General features: G+C 45.1%; 1 long non-coding RNA gene across 1 annotated transcript in view; it reads right to left on the minus strand.

The window, feature by feature from the left end:
* Positions 1–5931, minus strand: part of LOC140458573 (uncharacterized) — a 52113-nt gene extending 46182 nt beyond the window's left edge. Inside the window, exon 1 of the long non-coding RNA XR_011953576.1 lies at positions 5912–5931. This is a non-coding gene — a long non-coding RNA (uncharacterized lncRNA). The remainder of the gene's footprint in view (positions 1–5911) is intronic.
* Between the last annotated feature and the right edge of the window lie 94 nt (positions 5932–6025).

A 6025-nucleotide genomic window follows, 5' to 3' on the forward strand; every position in this document is an offset into this window, starting at 1 on the left:
AAGTCACAGAATTGTGGTCGCCATCACCAAAATGTTCACCCACTAACAAGCCCACCACTTGTCCCGGTTCGTTACCGAGTACCAAATCCAATATGGCCTCCCCTCTGGTTGGACAATCTACATACTGCGTTAGAAAAGCTTCCTGGACACACTGCACAAACACCGCCCCATCCAATCTACTTGATCTAAAGAGCTTCCAATCAATATTTGGGAAGTTGAAGTCGCCCATGACTACGACCCTGTGGCTTCTGCACCTTTCCAAAATCTGTTTCCCAATCTGTTTCTTCACATCTCTGCTGCTATTGGGGGGCCTATAATAAACACCCAACAAGGTGACTGCACCTTTCCTATTTCTGACTTCAGCCCATACTACCTCCAGAGGCAGATCCCCCTCAAACTTCCTTTCTGCAGCCGTTATACCATTTCTAATTAGCAATGCCACCCCGCCTCCTTTTTTACCACCCTCCCTAATCTTACTGAAACATCTGTAACCAGGAACCTCCAACAGCCATTCCTGTCCCTCATCTATCCATGTTTCCGTGATGGCCACAACATCGTAGTCCCAGGTACCGATCCACGCCTTAAGTTCACCCACCTTATTTCTGATACTCCTTGCATTGAAGTATATGCACTTGAGCCCATCTCTGTGTCCGCAAGTAGTCCCTGTCAGTGCTACCTTCTCCACAGCCTCCCTACAGTCTTGGGCATCCTGACACACAGCTAGCTTACTTGCTGGACTACAAGTCCGGATCCCATCCCCCTGCCAAATTAGTTTAAACCCCCCCAAAGAGTGCTAACAAACCTACCCCCCAGGATATTGGTGCCCTTCTGGTTCAGGTGCAACCCGTCCTGTTTCTCCAGGTCCCACCTTCCCCAGAATGCAGTCCAATTGTCCAAATATCTGAAGCCCTCCCTCCTACACCATCCTTGCAGCCACGTGTTCAACTGCACTCTCTCCCTATTCTTTGCCTCTCTGTCACGTGGCACCGGTAACAACCCAGAGATGACGACTCTGTCTGTCCTAGCTTTTAGCTTCCAGCCTAACTCCTTGAGCTCTTGAATGACCTCCCCACCCCTCTTCCTACCTATGTCGTTGGTGCCAATGTGTACCACTACTTCTGGCTGCACACCCTCCCCCTTAAGGATTCTGAAGACACGGTCCGAGACGTCTCGGACCCTAGCACCTGGGAGGCAACAAACCATCCGAGAGTCTCGCCCATGTCCACAGAACCGCCTGTCCGTCCCTCTAACTAGAGAGTCCCCTATAACTAGCGCTCTCCTCTTCTCCCCCTTTCCCTTCTGAATCTCAGAGCCACAGACCCCTTCACTGCAGCTTACACCTGCAAGGCTGTCCCCCCCAACAGTTTCCAAAGCTGCATACTTATTTTTTAGGGGAACGACCACAGGGGAACCCTGCACTGCCTGTTTCTTCCCCTTCCCACCTCTAACTGTTACCCAGCTACCTCTGTTCTCCGGCGTAACTATGTCCCTGTAGCTTCTATCGATCACCCTCTCAGCCTCTCGAATAATCCTCAGCTCATCCAGCTCCAGTTCCAGTTCCCTAACTCGTTCGGTGAGGATCAGGATCTGACTGCACTTCTTCCAAGAGGATCCCTAACTCTGAGGTCATTAACTATTCCTGTCTCATTGCACGGAGGCCAGATGTTGGATAGCTGGCTCCTTGTCGGTTACATTTCATACTGTTCAAAAAAACTATCATGTATACACTTAATGAACTCCTCAAGGCTACCCTGACTGAGCTGGTTCGACCAATCTACATGTAGATTAAAATCACCCATGGTAATAGACATGCCATTTTTACAGGCATTAGTTATTTCTTTGTTTATTGTCCATCCCAATGTGATGTTATTATTTAGCCTGCACACTGCGCCTATCAGTGACTTTCTTGTTAGAATTTTGAAAGCATCATTTCTGTTTCCCCTAATGTACAGCAATAACAACAACTACTTGCTTTGTATGGACTCTTTCATAATGGCAAATCTCCTAAGGTGTTTCATGGATGATCAAAACATTGATTAAGGAGAATGATTTTAAAATACATCTTAAAAGAGGATAGAGAAGGTTAGGGAGGGTTTTCTACACACTTCTGCCCTTGACAGCTCCAATTGTGGAGTGATGCAGGTGGGGTGGGGTGGGTTGAAAAGGGAACGTGCAAAGGGGAAATGGAGGAGCGTAGGCAGTGCATAAGGTCTTAAGGATAGAGGAGGTTCCAGACTGAGTCTGTCCGTCATAGACAGTATGGCTGCCTCATGGAATTTGAAGAACCGCAATGGGCCCGTGCATGTCATGTTAGTCAAGGATAGTATAACGGTGGCTGAGAGAACATTTGGTGAGGACTTGTCTACTGAAGTAGTGTGGGCTGAGGTTAGAAACAGGAGAGGGGAGGTCACACTGCTTGGATTTTTTGTAGGCCGCCACAGAGTTCCAGGGAGGGGGAAGAGAGGATTAGGAAAATTACTCTGGGTAGGAGTGAAAGTAACATGGTGGTCATTATGGGGGATTTCAACTTCCCCAGCATTGACTGGAAATGCTATAACTCAAGTATGTCGGATAGATCAGTTTTTGTCCAATGTGTACAGGAGGGTTTCCTGACACAGGATGTCGAAGGGCTGACAAGAGGGGAGGCCACATTGGATCTGGTGCTTGGTCATGAACGAGACTAGGTGTTTGATTTCGGTGTAGGTGAGCACTTTGGAGAGAGTGATCATAATTCAGTTATGTTTAGTTTAGCGATGAAAAGGGATAGGTACATGCCACAGGTGAAGACTTATCGATGGGGCAGTGGCAATTATAATGCGATTATGCAAGAATTAGGATGCATCGGATGGGGTAGCGAAATGCAGTGGATGCAGACAATGGAAATGTGGAGCTGGTTTAAGGAACAGATATTGCGTGTCCTTGATAGGTATGTCCCTGTCAGGCAGGGAGGAAGTGATAAGGTAAGGGAACCATGATTTACAGAAATTGCATCTCTTGTTAAGAAGAAGTAGGAGGCTTATGTGTTGATGAGACAAATGGAACAGATGAGGCGATGGAGACTTACAGATCAGCTAGGAAGGATTTAAAGAGAGTTAAGAAGAGCAAAGAGAGGACATGAGCAGTCTTTAGCAAATAGAATAAAGGAGAACCTAAAGCTTTCTATAGGTATGTGAGGAATAAACGATAGAGTAGGAATAGGGTCAATCAAAGACAGAAGAGGGAAGTTGAGTGTGGACACTGTGAAAATCGGAGAGGTGCTAAACAAACATTTCTCATTGGTTTTTACTCAGGAAAATTAGAATATTGTAGATAATAATGAGGTAGAAGATGTTAGACTAGAAAGGATCGAGGTTAGTTACGAACAGATGTTATCAATTCTAGAAGGATTGAAAGTAGACAAGTCCTCTGGGCTAGATGGGATTTATCTGTAGATTGTCTGGGAAGCTAGGGAGAAGATAGCAAAGACTTCAGCTTTGATATTGAGTTGTCATTGCTGACAAGTTCACTACCAGAGGACTGGATGATTGCAAATGTTATGCCCTTGATCAAGAAGGGCAGTCGAGATGACCCAGGTAATTAGATACCAGTGAGCCTTACTTCTGTTGTAGGAATGGTTTTGGAAAGGATTATAAGAGACACCATTTGTAATTATCTGGCAAACAACAATATGAGTTCAGATCGTCAATATGGTTTCGTCAAGGACAGGTCGTGTCTCGCAAACCTCATTGAGTATTTTTGAGATGGTGACCAAGCATATAGATGAGGGTAGGGCAGTTGACGTGGTATACATGGACTTCAGTAAAGCCTTTGATAAGGTTCCACATGGTAGGCTGTAGATAAAATGCAGCAACATGGAATTGAGTGTGATTTAGCAGTTTGGATTAGAAACTGGCTTTCTGAAAGAAGGCAGCGAGTGGTGGATGATGGAAAATAATCAGCCTCCAGTGCAGTTATTAGTGGTGTGCCACAAGGATCTGTTTTGGGATCACTGTTGTTTGTCATTTTTATAAAAGTCTTAGACGCAGGCATAGATGGATGGATTAGTAAATTTGCAGATGACTCGAAAGTCAGTGGAGTAGTGGACAGTGTGGAAGAATGTTGCAGGTTGCAGGGGGACTTGGATAAACTGCAGAATTGGGCTGAATGTTGGCAAATGGAGTTCAATGCAGCTAAACGTAAGGTGATGCACTTTGTGAAGAATAACAGGAAGGCGGAGTACCGGGTCAATGGAAAGATTCTTGGTAGTGTAGATGTGCAGAAGAATGTTGGAGGCCATGTACATAGATGCCTGAAAGTTGCCACCCAGGTGTACAGTACTGTTAAGGCGGCATACAGTGTGTTAGATTTCATTCGTAGATGGATTGAGTTCTGGAGCCGCAATATCATGCCGCAACGATACAAAACACTGGTGCGGCCATATTTGGAATATTGTGTACAGTTCTGGTGCCCATATTTCGGGAAGGATGTGGAAGCATGGGAAAAGGTGCAGAGGATATTTACCAGGATGTTGTGTGGTCTGGAGGGAAGGTCTTATGAGGAAAGGTTGAGAGACTTGAACGTGTTCTCATTGGCAAGAAGAAGGCTAAGAGAGGATTTGATAGAGACATACAAGATGATCAGTGGCTTAGATAGGGTAGACAGTGAAAGTCTTTTTCCTAGGATGATGACATTATTGTGTATGAGGGGGTATATCTGCAAATTGAGGAGTGATAGATTTAAGACAGATGTCAGAGGCAGGTTCTTTACTCAGAGTGATTAGGGCATGGAATCTACTACCTACTAATGTAGTTCACTCAGCCACGTTAGTGAGATTTAAACAATCTTTTAGATAAGCACATGGGTGTTTTCAGGACAGTGTAGGGGGACGAGCTAAGAATAGTTCACAGGTTGGCACAACATCAAGGATCGAAGGGCCTGTTCTGCTGGATTGTTCTCTGACTATTGTGCTACAAGAGATTTTTACTGTCTTAAACAGAGTGATGGATCTTGTATTGTGGGCTTACGAAGTGTCACTGATCTCTACCAAACATGTACGAGGTAGAGAATGCTGCCTGACCTGCTGCGCTTTTCCAGCAACACATTTTTCAGCTCTGATCTCCAGCATCTGCAGTCCTCACTTTCTCCATGTACGAGGTAGAGTCAGGGCAATAACAAGAGGCTGCAACAGGAGGGGGACAGGTAGCTCCATTCAAAACCCGACTCCTTCTCAACTGTTTTCACCACAAAAACCAAGCGCCTTTCAGAAAAGCACCTCTATATCCCACCACTTTGCCCTACAATCGTGGTATCTGGCTGTGCACTAAGAGCAGTGCAACAGTCTGTACTGGGACCCTGAAACGCTTGGTAAAGAGTCAAATCATCTGAGCATTGAGAGCCTCACCACATTGCATGCATTTTCTCTTGTTTTCACTCTGTTCCTGACTTCCTTTGGTTTTCTTAATGAACCTGCTAAAAGTTGTTATTACACACATCTGCACAAGCTGTGAATTGAACCCAGGCCTCTCGGTCCAAGATTCGGGATATTTTCACCGCGTCACAAAACATCAACTCAAACTTCCTTTGTCCCTTGCCTGGTCAGTCACGCCTGAATCAACTCTGCAATTGGGAGGAAGGGGCAGAACAGGAGGACCGAGGAGTGGCCGGTCATTTAACCATAGTGAATGAGGAAGAGGAGCCAAAGAATTCTCGGGAGTGAACGCTTCAAGATTGGTCAGAGAGCAAACTATTTTGCAGGATTGATCATTCTCACGACATCGTGGAGCATTAAACGTCTCTCATAAATCAATGTGAGGTTTTAAAAAATGCTGTAGTTTAAATGTAAAACTGATAACGTACATATTTCCGATCGATTTACACGACTCGAGTAAGAAACTTATTTTCAAACTCCCAGAACAGTTGGTGATTTACATACCTGGCCGGTATGGTTGATTTGGACCAGACAATTTGCATGTTAGACATCTCTATGATTATAACTCGACAAAGCAATTGTTAATGACTAATATTTTACCCATCGGTCTGTGCAGTT

Source organism: Chiloscyllium punctatum, chromosome 33 (assembly GCF_047496795.1).
Source record: "Chiloscyllium punctatum isolate Juve2018m chromosome 33, sChiPun1.3, whole genome shotgun sequence".
In the NCBI taxonomy this organism is placed as follows: Eukaryota; Metazoa; Chordata; class Chondrichthyes; order Orectolobiformes; family Hemiscylliidae; genus Chiloscyllium; species Chiloscyllium punctatum.